Raw genomic sequence first — 15,168 nt, forward strand, 5'->3', positions numbered from 1 at the left:
AGGTAGATTCATCTTCATAATCGTCCGAGATCATCTTTTCTAGACTAAAGGACAGTGTAGTTTTCACTTCCATTGGGGTTTTTTACATTAGATTGGTCGGAGATATCCCATAGGCTTCGTGTGGAAAAGACATTTTTGCATCAAGTTCGGTTATCAAGGAATAACTTTTTACTCATGAAAATATGAGGTTGAATGTCTGATTACGATGGATGTTTTTTTTCTTCACTTTGGCACAATTTCTTCCTAAAATTAGAAACAAGATTTCTCAGGATTTTTTGGATTCTAATATAAATATTAGTTATTAAAACTAGATAGTGTTATTTTGTATAAACGTTTTCGATTAGTTCAATTAGTACACGTCGTCTTCGTTCTCGGGGAGAGTGCTAATACTATAGTAAATTTGCCTTATTGGAATCAAGAATTACACGTCTAATCCCAACACAAAATCCAAGGGATTAGACATGGTCATGTTCAACACATTGTAAGGTTCTTTAATATCGGTATCCTTTAGGATCCATTTGTCGCACATTGGAATCTTATGTTTTTTCTTTTAAAGCCTTTGAGAAGGAATGCATTTTGAGATCTAAATGCAGAAGAAGCACACACAATCTACTTTCAAATCCAAAAAAAGCATGAAAGAGCAAATCTTATATCAAAACAATGCTGATCGTCTTCTTTGACGTCCAAGATATCGTCCATTTTTAGTTTCTACTGCATGGACAAACTGCCAACGCAGCCCTTTACCTAGAGGTACTCAAGAGACTGAAGCGACGGGTAGCGCGTGTCAGGCCTGACCTTAAAGAAGTCTTCAAACTCCATCATATCAATGTCCCCAGCCACACGGCCTTCGTCACTACCAACTACCTGACCCCAGAACTAGACCTCATGGTTCCCCAGCCTCCTTACAGTCCTGAGTTGGCTCTGTGTAACGTTTTTTGTTCACCCAACTGAAGAGAGAGTTGACGGGAAAGCACTGGGTGTCGGTGGAGAATATCAAAGCTCACGTTACAAGGTTCCTGAGAGGCATTCCAGTTGAGGAGTTCCAAGGTGCTTACCAGGCTTGGCAGAATCATCTATGCAGGTGTAATTATGCAGGAGAAGATTATTTTGAAAACTTTTAACAATTTATAATAATGAATGAATAAATCTATTTTTATTAGAAGATTTGCATTACTTTCATCGTGTATTACCAACCCAAATATTAGAGGCTCTTTGGTACATCGATTTTGTCCATGATATTTAAGTTTCCAAATCTAAGAGTGATTATGGCACTCGTTGTCTCAATATTTACAGGATTGTTATAATAATATTAATTTATTAGGTCTTGGGATATGTATATTTTATGAGATAACGATATTGCAGCCGATATCAACATGAATTAGAATGTTGGTTCTGAGTTTCGTGTTTATCTTAAAGTCAGAGTAAATTGTTATTCAATTGCCATTCTTTAAATATTAGATCACACATATGTGTGTGTGTGTTCTTATTTTGTTCATGGAGTGATGTACACTGTTAGTAAATAAATCGTATAGATTATAAGAATTTCAATTATGGTTTCTGTGGCCTTCGTCAATAATTTCTTGGAGGATACACGTCAGTTTGCCGTAATGAGGATCTTCACTCAATTCAAAATATTTTTTATTACAGCGACAATATGTACATTGTATGGCAAACGTCAATACGGGGTTTCTAAAATTCCAGGCATTCATACACACAATACACATTCATACATACAATTTTACAATGACACCTCTTTCCTTCATCGCCAACGCAACCCACTTAATACAGCAGAGTCAGTCTTCAAATTGAGTCTCCCAGTCGAAAGCCAAAAACTCACCCGCATTATGGAATGCTTGAGACACCAAGAAGCGTTTGAGGCGAGTCTTTAACGCCTTAGGCGTTGGGTAATCTTTAATTGAATTGGGCAATCTGTTGAAGAAATACACACCCGCTTGCGAGGGTAAGCGTTCATAAACTACCGTTCTGTGCCTCCCAGTCCGGTAGTTTGCTCTGCCACGTGTCTCATACATGTGTATGTCTTGGCCTCTGGTTAAGACACATTTACTCATACAAAACTAAGTTGTTTCCAAAATGTAGAGGCATGGCAGGGTCAACAGCTGCAATTTCTTGAAAGCTTCCATCCACGACTCTCTAAATTTGATTTTGGCGATTACTCGAATTGCTTTTTTTTGGAGTCTGAATGCTCTTTTCAAACTGAGTGTTGGCGCAAGCTCCCCAAAGGACCACTCCGTAGGCCAGATGGGGGTAAATCAAGCCGTAACACGCCGTAATCAGTACTTTACTCGGACAGTATTTGGCTAAAGATCTCAAAACAAACATTCCTGAGCAGAGTGTTGCTCAAACATGGTCAGTGTGCTCATTCCAAGTCAGCCCTCGATCAAGGTGCATTCCTAGGAATTTTGAAGAGTTGACTTCTTCCAGTGTGGAACCATCTAACAAGATGGCAGGCCCACACTGGTTGCTCGCAGTGCTCAAGGCAAGATTCAAAACGTTGGTTTTTGAAGGGTTCGTTGTTAGATTGAGCCTGTGGAAGTATTGGACAGAGTTGTTGATATCAACAAAAGCCTGTTGTTCCAAAACTTTGCTTGACATTGCATTGAAAAAGAGAGTCGTATCATCGGCAAACTGCACAAACTTTCCATGCAGAAGTGATGATTTTATATCGTTCACGTAAAGCAGGAAAAGCACAGGACTGATGATAGATCCTTGAGGGACTTCATATCTCAGGTCTATTGGTTTGGATGATTTATTTGATATTTGGGCAACTTGGGATCTCTGACTAAGCCATTTAAGAGGCACGCCTCAAATGCCGTGGGAATCAAGTTTGTCGAGCAGTGTACCGTGATCTACGCAGTCGAATGCTTTGGACAGGTCTAAGAACACACTCATTGTGTGGTTTCGACATTCAACCCCCTCTACAAACATATCGACAAGACTCACAACTGCGTCTGTTGTCCATTTGCCCTTTCTGAAAGCAAATTGTTCACTTGAAAGCTGATTGTATTTGTCCAAAAAGTGAAGCATACTTATAAGAAAAAGATTTTCAAACCTTTTGCTTAGCACTGGCAAAATTGAAACAGGCCGATAGTTAGTAATTGAAGCTGGGTCATCTTTCTTAAAAATAGGAATAACTTTAGCAATTTTCAGGAGAGAGGGAAACACTCCTTTTTGGAATGAATAGTTTACTAATTGGGTTAAGGGTCTTTTTTTATGAGCCATGGAGACATTATATTCAAGTCGTTTGATTTTTTTGGCTGGGAGCTGCTTAATAATTCGGTGAAGCTCATCCTTAACGACAGGCGCCAACACCATTGACGATGTGGGGCTATATCTTCGCAAGGGGCGTACTTGAGGTTCAGACGGCCGAGAACCCTGCCCATCAGCAACGGTTGCAAGAAAATCATTAAACTGATCGGCATTCTCCGTTTCATCTTCCACAAGCCTAGACCCAATTTTAATATTGACTGTTTTGTTAGTTTTCGTTTTATTATTAATGATACCCCAAGTTGTTTTTGAAACGTTTTTTGAAGAGAGAATAGATTTTGAGACATCATATGCTTTTGCAGCTTGGATCACTTTCCTGAATGTTTTTTATAATTCTTGAAAAAATGTATTGCTTATTTGAAGTGTTTTTGTAAATTTCGGAGGAAAATTTTCGTTTTTCTCTAGAAACTAAAATCTGTGCTCCAGTTGTTTTTGGAATTTTTTTCGCAAACATTGATAATTTTTGAAGGGCAGTAAATGTTAATGTGGAAATTTAGAGTGTCGTTAACCAATCTAAACTGCTGCTTTACAGCTTGAAATGAATTTAGAAAATCCCATCTTTCTTTAGAAAGAGAAGTGTTGAGGTGAGCGGTGTTTTCTGGCCTTATGTCTCTTACTGTTTGCTTAATTTTGGGCTCCCTTTTGAGTTGTACCCCACTAATGACGGCTTCTTGGCCGTGGTCTCAGACAGCTGTAATCACTACAGATACCGCGACACTTGAGTGGTTGGTGAGTGGATGGTTATTTTCGATAGCAGATTGTGTTGTAGCCGTCACTCTCGCCGGAGTTTTGACTAGCAACCCCAGGTCAAATGACCTAAGTAAATTGACTAATCGAATTGTGGAATGGTGAGTGTTGTCCAACGCCTCAATGTTGAAATCCACATCACGACAAATTCCTGACGTTGGTTAGTCAGACATGTCAATAATCTTTCGAATTTAGAAAAAAAGGATCTACATTTCCACTAGGAGACCTGTAAATTCCGATCACGACTAATTTTGATTGATGCGTTTGAAGTTTGATCCCGACTGCTTCAAAATAGTTTTCGATTGATCCTTGGATCGGAAAGGGGATAAACAAGAAATTTTGTTTAAGAAAAATTCTAACTCCTCCTCCTTTAGAGTGAGTTCGAAAACGCGGAAGCCAATTTGTCCATGTTGAAACCGCTTTCTGTTAATACAAGGAGATCGGTTTTCAAATCCTCGCACATAAGTTGGTATTGATCCAGTTTGTTGGTTGCAAATTGAGAATTTTGATGAAGCAATCTTACTTCATTTTTTTTAGTGTTTGTTAGTTTTTATTGGGTTTTGTATGTCAACTTTGTCCGCTGTTTCCAAGTGGGGTTCCTAAAAAACAGAGTTTGATTTTTCATCAACAACAACTATAGAGCACTCGTGTGGAGGTGGAGATCTCATTGCCTCCGCGTAGCTGTTGTAGGCTAATGTCCAGGGTGTAGCCGGACTGGGTGGCACACAGGGGACGACGGTCTCGGCAGCCGGCTTCGGTGACAGCATCGGCAGACATCGTGGCTCCGCGGTGGCGACGCTCGGCGCTCGGAGACTACAAATTCGATGACGGCGGTTCACCCGAGGATGGACGTGATACATTAGAAGAAGACTTCGAGGTGAGCTTATACATCCTGGCAAGGCTTCGCTGTATCAAACCAGCTAGTTTTCTCTTGCCTCGCTGGGACAGATGCATGCCGTGCCTCGTAAATATCTTCGAGTCTAACTGGTTAAAATCCAGGAACCGAGCGTCGTGTCTCACGGCCAACTCCTGGACGTAAGCGTTCACGAGGGCGATTTCTTGATTTGTGCCGTCATCTCCGGGCAAGTCGTGGCAATATGGCAGAGTAGAGCTGACCAGGCTAGTGTTGGCGGGTCTGGTAGTTATATAATTCTTCAGGTGGCGGTATATACTCTGCTGTTCACCTGAAGCCAGATCGTTGGTACCCGCTATCAGTACCTCGCAGCGGGTACCGGCCACCGGTGGAGTTGGGCTCTGGTCGATGATATCGCTCCAGGTTTGCAGATGCCCATCACCTCGGAGTTAACCATCTCGCCCAACAGTCCGGCGATGTAGCGTGCATGGCTATCCCCCCGAATTACTACCGTATTGAAACCAATATCTTGCTTTTGTATCGTTTTTTACTGCGCGTTATGCTTTTTGTTTGATGTCTGTACTGGAGAAGGCGAGTGTCCGATTTGATTGAGTGTTCCATTAAAACCGTTACTCGTCTGTTTAAATCAGCTATTTTCTCCCTCAGTAACTTATTTTCCACTGCCAAATCATCCGTAAGTGTTGGGTTAAGCGAGGAGTTATCAGGTGTTAAGGGTCTGCTCGAAAGACGGGATGGTGCAGCGAAGGCGGCGTTGAGATGCTGACACCAGGCGTGGAGCACGCGGGTACAGGCACGGGGGGCGTGGAAGTTTGTCCGTGTTGCTGGGTGTGCACCACTGTGTTTTTTATTACACACAGTAACAGTAGTAGTGCCAGGATCCGTCTTTATAGTCGCACCACAGCTTTTCCCCAGACAATTTAGAATATATTTAACACACGTAGTAATTATATTTCAGTTTAAATCAAATGATTTGCTTTTTATCCTTTTTTCAATTATTTATCATGGAAAGGTCGTTGCATTTTGAAACAATAATTTTGAGCTACATCTAACCTTCAAACCTCAAACCAGTTTTTATGGTGTTAAGTTATCACAATTATCCACAGTTACCTCATTTATAACGAATTTTAAATAGTTATTAATGATATATTATTTTTTTTAGAGTCATACTAATAACAATATCCCAAACACCGTAAATGCTAATTGTAACGTATTTAATGGAATTTCTTTGTTTATAGCGATTACTATAAAAGACCCCTTTTCACCAGTTCTATCAAAGATTTCTTCCAGTTTCTTCAGTTTTCTAAAATAATGTGTGAAGTGAAATATTGATATAAGAAACGACTTATTCGCTCAACTTTATAAATAAAGCATATAATTAATTTTCAATCGTATTACCGGCACAAACCTTTTTGCTAAAGAAATGAGTTTTTTTAATAAACTGTCAAGGGTCAAGCAAGTAATAAAACACTATTCATTGTATATAACTTGAATAGCAATACATATCCGCAACCATATTAGTAATAAAAATGAGGTACACACTATCTACGCTTTATGTTATAATGGTTTACCTTCAATGGTTAATAGTTTATGTTGCAGATTTTACTAACATTTTACACTTTAAAACTTATTATTTGTCGTATAATTGTTTATTTACAATATATGAAAGGATCTCGGCCATTTGTGATCGTTATGTTCCAATTTATCTTTTTTACGTGTCAAATCGTAAAACATGCGGTAAGAATTCACTAACTATATCTATATAGTTAGATTCACTTTGTACATAGCAATGGACAAACAAAAATGAAGTTGACAACATAAATTTGCACATCAAAACAAATTCAGCTTCAAGTATGTAATTAACTGTTTGGCGTGTACATTATGTGTTTTAGCGTTGGGTCAGTGCTGCGGCATAATTTATTTTCCCTGTTCGAAACTTGAATCTGCAATACTAAAATAATTTATAATGAAAATATTGTATTTGATATATCTTTTGAAACACGTATAGAACTTTGCTATTGCATCGCCAACAAGACTATGGATTCTTAGCTGTAACTTTAACTCTGAAATCGAAAGATAAACAAATATTCGGATAAAGTTTCTAATATAAATGATAATGTTTTGCTTTTACTCTTTTTATAGGTTTTTAATTACTTATTTTTTATCGTCTTTATTTTTGAAGATTACAGAAAATAAACAGCTTAAGATTATGATTGATTTTCCGATTTAAATTTACTTTTACATAGAAAAATAACACCTTTTCGTGTTGTACGCAATATGTGCCACGTTTCATTTAGTAAACGGCATATAAAATTTAAAAAAATCCACTTAAATAGAAAGGAAATTATGCAAATAGTTTACAAAACATCCTAGATCCAATGAGAAATAGCAGGAATTTGTTCTAAATCTTAAATAACCCGTACCGTAACTAATAGAGTAAAAAGGTTTTAAAGAGCAGTTTTTTATTAAAGCTAAATGTATTCAATTAGTTCCAGCTTTACAGTACATCAAACATGTTTCTCAGAATCTGAAAAAAAATTTTAAATTGACAGTTTTTTATAATTGATATAGTATGTCCTGGAACGTCAATCATATTAGTTACTTGGTGACATTGGTAATTCCTATTGTAAAAGACTATAAATATACTTGTAGATTGAATTGTGACATAGAAAAAGGATCATGATTGAAATTTTATTGCATATTTCTGAAAATAAAGTATACTTATTGTTAGCTTAGCATATCAGGATTATGCAGGTGATTAATATACACAGCCGATTATGATGAAACTTTATACATGAGGGAAAAATAACAAAGGATGAACAAATAACTGAAAATTGACGGAAATCCTATTTTATTTCTAAAAACTGAACTAACTGTTCATTTTGTAGGGACAGTCTTGTGTAGGGATCAGTGTATATATTAAACTCGTTGCGTGATCACACCATGAACTGTTTAGTAGTGTTGCTGTTGATGTCAGTCACTATGGCTATGTATATAGGTCCTACCAAATGTCATTGTGAATATCCATATCCACAGTGGTGTATGAAACCAACTGGAGATTTCACGATCGAGGAGTTAGAAATGGGGGATCTATCATATATCTGCTATTCTCTGGCCGCTGTTCGGCGATACGTCTACAAAGTCCGTGAGAAGTGTCTTCATACTAGGAAACATACTGGATTCATCATAGTCTACGTGAGAGGTAACGGTACGATTGAAGATGACTGAAAATACCGCTTCTTCCATGAGAATTTCCTTTTCGATACATATTGTTCGAGAACCACCAAACGAAGCTTCGACGAATTCGAGAGAAACATTAAACCAGCATGCAAGTCACTAACGATCCTCGCGCTAGCAGCTCAAGAAACTTTAAGAAGATATATCGACGGGTAAGATTAATTATTAATACATGTCTCACTAGCTTCTGGACTGCCATCCAGGAAAACTGCGATTTCCCTTCTCCCTTCCTAATAAAAATAAACCAACCTTTAAGGTTTTATGCCCTACCATTGTACAAAATGGTACCTTCTATAACAAGTTATATATTTACCAACGTTTTTTTGCTCAAGCGGTTTTTTTTATTTCTGAGTTGTTTGGAGTAATTTTTTCAATTGCTAATTTGTAAGAACTTTGTATATTATTTTTACATAACCAAATACTATTTCACGCTATTGCTGAAAATTATGACTGTTCTTCATTCTTGTATGGTCTCTTGAGGTATCATTGTGAGTTTGATTTGGAGACAGCCTAGTTTGTCCACTCTACAACTTACTGTATTTATTGAATTCGCTCAGACAATGCAATTTAGATATTAATAATAACAATGTCAGTATATTCCCTATTGTATGTATTAAGATCTTAAATACTATCAGATAAATTCTATCGAATATTAAAAACATTTTATTTTAATAATTGAAAATACAAAACATTGTTTATAAACAATATATAAAATTAATTAATTAATTAAAATATATATAAATTAATGTAAATGTTATGTTAATAACAAAACAAATAAAACAAGTGTTGTTCTGCTGTTGTTGATATTTTTATGTGTTATGATATGAAATGAATATTGTATTTAAACGTTAAAAGGTAGTGTTTTTAAATCATTATACTTTTTCTGAAAATTTTATCATTTTTAACAATTCTTTTCATATTTGCATGTTTATGTTGTAGTCTTAGTTTACCATTTTGGTTTCAGCAATGTTATGTTGATGAAAACATTAACAGAGACGTTATATTGCTAGTGACGTTAGTTTATTCAGTTAAATTAAATTTATTAGTGAACTTAGACAATAATCAAGATAATACCAATAATAATGTTACTATGTATCATATTATATTTATCAAGATTTTAGAAACTGGCAATAAGTTATAAAATTTTTTAAAAACAGTTTTAATTTAATGAGTATTACTACAATCCATTGTTTATATATATTATGTTATATATAAAAATGTTATGTTAATTTACCTTTTCAGTTTCGTTTACTTAATTTTAATAAAAATATTGATGATTGACTGCGAAGACGTATTTTGCTTGAATATTTGTTCAAAATGTTATAATTATAGTTAATTACAGGTTTTTTCATTCATTACTAAAGACTATTTTATTCAGTTTACCCAATGTACTCCCTCCCAACCACTTTTACATTTCACTTGTAAGTTTAACTATACGCACCCTCTAGACTCATGAATGGACAATTTACAATGTATTATAGTATCGGTAACACCTCAAAAAGTTATTATTATTAAACTTACTAACAAAAATAAGTAATTCGTGCCAGCTGCACTTACTCAAACAAAAAATAGTTGAAACTAGGTATTTTCTCTCATAAACAGGAAGTAATATTTTTAATTCTCATTTATTGAGCAAGAATTAAATGCGCAATTATATTCTAAAAATGTAGTTATAAAAATTATTTGACTCAGTAAATAATAACAATTAGGTAAGAATTAAATTTGTATTAATAATGTTGTTAAATACGTTATGGCCCTTAGTATAAGTACCAGTTTTGTAGTACTTATATTACAAAAATTAATATAAGTTTTGTTCTATATATTAATAAAAATTGCCTCTTAAAATTGTCCATCACACTATCTGATTAGTAAGCAGGGATTATCCCTTAAATATTGAGAACAAATATTTAAATTCATAGATTGTAGGTGGACACCGTGTTGAAAAGCATTAATACACAATTAAAAACTAATATACTAATTATAAGTAGTGTCGTGGAAGACCCGATGGAAGTTCCATACATATCAGTGCATCCAAAGAGGTTTTAAAAAAGCACAATTAATTATCACTTCCGCTGTACTCTATGTCAATCAATAAATAGCGAAGAAAACTTATTTGATAATGAGCTCATTAATAACAAGAGCTCATTAATTGAGTTCATGAATAGGTTTAACTTGTCGTGAGGCGGCAAATGAGCATGGTGTGATTCAAGCCATCCGTGACCTGGTACAAACAGTGGTTGTGGCCCAAATACCCCAATAAGCGCAAGACATTTCGAAGTGACTGCATCCGAGTGACTCGGCATAGAGCAGAAGTATCAGGAATGAGGGGAAACCGATCCCCACCCTCACAGGTAGACAGTAACAGGCTTCCAAAAAACTCTGTGAATTCTTGAATAAAAATGTGGTTGCAGGCCAGCCTATCATATCTAAGTGTATTACAGATATAATTTATTAAATTACCTTCCATTTCAGTGTGCCAAATAATTTGGTAAACGGACTGCAAGTCCACGTCGTAACACTGTCGGGAGCATTTCTTACCTACTTCTTAAGTGGTGGATAGTGGGTCCACGGTGCCGGCCTGGGATCCACTGTCCGACTCACGGGTTTCTTTAGCCGAGGGTTTGACAAGTGATCGTCGTACTCACGCTGCAGCACTTGGATGGATGTTTCGAGATCTATACTCTATATCTGCCAAATATTTTTCAGTGGACTACATAAGACAGCTACATAAAACAAAGTTAGGTTAGTTACACCATTTCTAACTTACGAATGGCTGTAATGATTATTATGGTCTTTGCTTTATTGGATACGTTTTCGCCCTGACTAGCAGAACAACGATTAAAGTATCGTAAGAGTGCATGGAAAAAAATTAGGTAAAGAGAACAAGACTTTTATATAATAGTATAAGAGCCTGTTAACTTTAGTGAACTGTTCTGTGTAAACATTGTTTTGTGGTAGAACAATCAAATGTTAAATTAATTTAGCCACTACTTTTTATTTGTTTACATTTGGTTGTGAAAGCATAGAGTAAGCTTGATAATAACAACACTTCTCATTTCAAACTTTTCTGCAACCACTGTTGAGCACAATAAGAAAAATATTTAGATAAGAAAACTAAAAGTTTTAGTAAAAGTCTACTTTTAACTGTACACTGTAGTAAATAATTAGTATGCAGTGCTTGGTGAATACTGTAATGCAGATATCAAAGGAATTTACTATATACCTTTTACTAAAAATTTAAAGACTGTTATAAAACGCATAGTTTATTTGACTTTTGGCAGAAGTAGGCTTCTCAGACCATTGTATGTTCCTTGATCGAGGAAGCAAAGCAACATTAACTAGGGTACAAAATATATTAAGTCTGGAATAAATTACGATAGCCGTAAGTATACACTTTAAGACATATTTCCTTGATCGTAGAAATAAGGAAATCTCAACATTAGCGTCGGATATACAATTCACTCGAACCAGAAGTGTTCATACGAAAGCCTACGAAATTGCATGCAAAGCCGCGGGAAACTACTAGTTTTAACATGAATTGTAATAGTGTATCTTTCAAAACCCTTACAGCATTTGTGTTTTTCTATTGATTAAGACTGTATTGTATTGCGTTCGAAGTCACTGGTAACTGCTAGTAATTAAACATATTATCTCCTACCGTTCCTAGACCACTATTTGAATTAACGTTACACTTTGTCGCAGCGGAATATAGCGATGAATAGCAATTGGGAGTTTAAATGAAACTAGACAAACTCTTTACACGTTCTTCATCGAATTGCTGTTTGAGTGATACTTGCAACCTATCGTTAGCGGCATACCGTCGCTATTATGTAAGTTAGTTTGTCTCTGTAGGCAGATAAGTTTAGTTTACTGTTTAGTTTATATGCCAAGAGCCACTATTTAAGGTAATAAAATATTGTGTCTTCGTATAGGTATATATTTAACGTAATTTGATACAACTATAAAGGTGATATATTAGATATGAACTGAATGGTTGTTTTACTTATTAACAGCGTGAATAAAACAACAAACCATCCATTCCAATTAATGTGTTCTACGAGTAACGTGTCTACTGGCATATACGAGTACAGTATTATACTAATTATGGACAAACTAACTAACAACTAATAATTAATACAAACTTACTGTAGATATTTATGATTCATTAGAATAATGCCAAATTAATAGATAGTAATATAATGCTATGTGGAATTCATTTATATATAATCACAATATTAGTAATCCAGTACATATGTGATAGCTTCAGTAAACTGTTGTTAATATTTACTGCTTTAGCAGTACGCTGTGCGAATGTAGTGGAAGCATCTCTGACCAGAATGAAGAATAAGTTCAGGTAGAAAACTGACGGCCAGGTCAGTTTTGAAAAGTAGGACAGTTAGTCCACGCCAACACCCGTGGACTAACTGTCCTACCCTGCAGAAAAGTGACGTCAGCCACCCTCGTCAAAACTAGGCTTGGACCTACAGTCCTACCATTTAAAAATTGAATGGTTATAGACTCATGATTTACAATCTTAGTGAAATATGTACAAACATGAGAAACCATCATTTGGAGTTCCATGCTCAGTTGACGGGCTGCAAGTCCGCTATCAATTTAGCTATGAATGTTTTCATTAACAAGCCTTAAAAGTAATCCTTAATAGCCATTTAAAATGCAAAATATTCTATTAACATTTTTAGCGTTAAATGACCGTGGATAGAAATATGTAGGATTTGAGAGCAGCTAGCGAAATGTAATCATCTATCAAAAAGATATTGTACCTTTGTAATAGTGATTTAAATATGTTGGTGTTTTTATTATTTGGAATTCGAAGTTACAATACAAGTTTACGCCGTGCTTTGAAACATAACGTTCAGCACTCGACTTCCCATAAAACAATATTTGATATGCAGTAGATCTTCGTGAGGTGTAAACTTATACCACAACGTGATATCTATTAGACAGCTCTCATATACTTGGCAACCAAATGTGTTTTGTGTGGTTTCTAAGTAAAACAAAACTTAATAAACATCATTACTACCTTTGCGGTTTAATCGGAAATCTCCCGAAAAACTGCTACCATTACAAAATTATAACTAAAGGTTCCAACCTTTCGCCTTTTTAACGCCAAATAAATAAATAAATAATAACAATTAGGTAAGAATTAAATTTGCCTAATTAATTTGTTGAGGTGTTAATTTGCCTTTCACCTTTTATCTTTAAATAATAGTTTAATACATTATACGCCGCACCATTTTTTTGTCAGTGAATGGATGTTTAATATTTTTTCACTGTCCTTATTGAAACATTTAATTTCATTTATAATTAAAACACTAAGATAAATATGGATTTAAAGCTACTTCAAAAGCGTAGGTGAACGTTTTTGAGAAGTGTGTTTATCAGGAATATCAAGGGCAATGCAAACTCAGATTTACGAATATTCTTAACGTTTACTTATCTGGTTCCCATCTAATAAACTCTTCCTAAATACGTCAAAGAATGAATCAATAATTTCCTCATCAAGCCGTATTTTTAATCTGATTCTATCTAAACATCCATCTGAATAATTAAATACTCGGCGCTTCATCTGATGTAAATGTTTGGGTATCCATATTCAAAGAATATGAAATGGGATGTCCACATAGATTATCTATATAAAACAATTACCTCATCTATTTATGCCTAAAGTTGGTTCTGCCCAGTGCAAGCATATCTTTAAAGTGGTCGTGCTCGCCTATACGTTGACGGATTCCGTTGAAACAAGTACAGTTGGAATTGTAATAACGTTCAAATAGTTGGTGACAAGTATTTTTTATTTTTTTTTTTTTTTTTTTTTTTTTTTTTTTTTTTTTTTTTTTTTACTTTAACAATTTTCTACAGACGCCATTTTGTGAATTCTAAAAAAAGGTTCATATTTATGTTACTTCGTATTATTTATACTTCATTAACTTACTTGTCATTTCCTTTTTTACAGCTTAAAGAGTTTTAGACTGAACTAGTAAATTTGATATAATTTTAAAGACTTATGAAAACTTTTCCTACGCAGAGGATGCTCATGTGGAGATTAAATCTTGGTTATAATTACATTTTTTACTTTTACAGTATTAGCCATAATAAACAGTACTGAAATTTAATCAGCTCTGGTTGCCTCCTCAATCAGCTGATTCAATTGTCGACTGTTGCCACGGCTTCGTGTTCATTTCTTCTTTCTTATTTGAGGTCAGTTTTTGCTAACATGGTGCTAACAACGTTAGAGAAAGTTTTTATCGCAGAGCATTATTTTCGCGCATACGAAATTGGACGTGAGGGTGAGAGACCTCAGGAGATTTTGTCGTGCACGAAACCTGCCGTTACATTCACAGTGGTTCCAGCAAGATGGCGCAACCAGTCACACTGCCATTAAAACAACATTCATTTCCTCCAACAAACCTTTGGCAACCGTCTCATTTCTGTTAGAACAAACTTTCCTTACCCAGCCCACTCCCCCGATCTTACAACACCGGACGCCTACGTCTGGGGAATGTTGAATGAAAACATTTCCCGCAAGGACCCAACATCTACTATCGTCCAACTCAAAGAAAAAAACAACCATGTGTATTAGGAGAATGGAACAACCCATATTCATACAAATTATGCAAAACCTACAAGAACGGTACGAGTGTTGCCTCAAACTGAACGAGCGTCATATTGAACATGTTAATACCCGAGTTTTTATCGATTTTGCATCCTTTTACTTGTATTTATTGGTAAAATCTATATGTAATGTTACTGTGTTTACCATAGTAAAACATTACCAGTACTGTTTATTTTGGCTAATACTGTATATGCAAAAAAATTTCTATAACGGAAATAAAATCAACACAATTATTTTTATTACTGGGAAACTAGATTCGTCACGTGCGCCGTCCTCAGTTCCGATTAGTTAAATGTGAGTGTATGTAAAGGTTTTAACTAATTCAAGAAAAAGTGTTAAACGGTTTTATAAAAGACACATTTTTTACAACTTTACTATTACTTCAACAAACGTT

This window comes from Homalodisca vitripennis, chromosome X, assembly GCF_021130785.1.
Source record: "Homalodisca vitripennis isolate AUS2020 chromosome X, UT_GWSS_2.1, whole genome shotgun sequence".
Lineage (NCBI taxonomy): Eukaryota > Metazoa > Arthropoda > Insecta > Hemiptera > Cicadellidae > Homalodisca > Homalodisca vitripennis.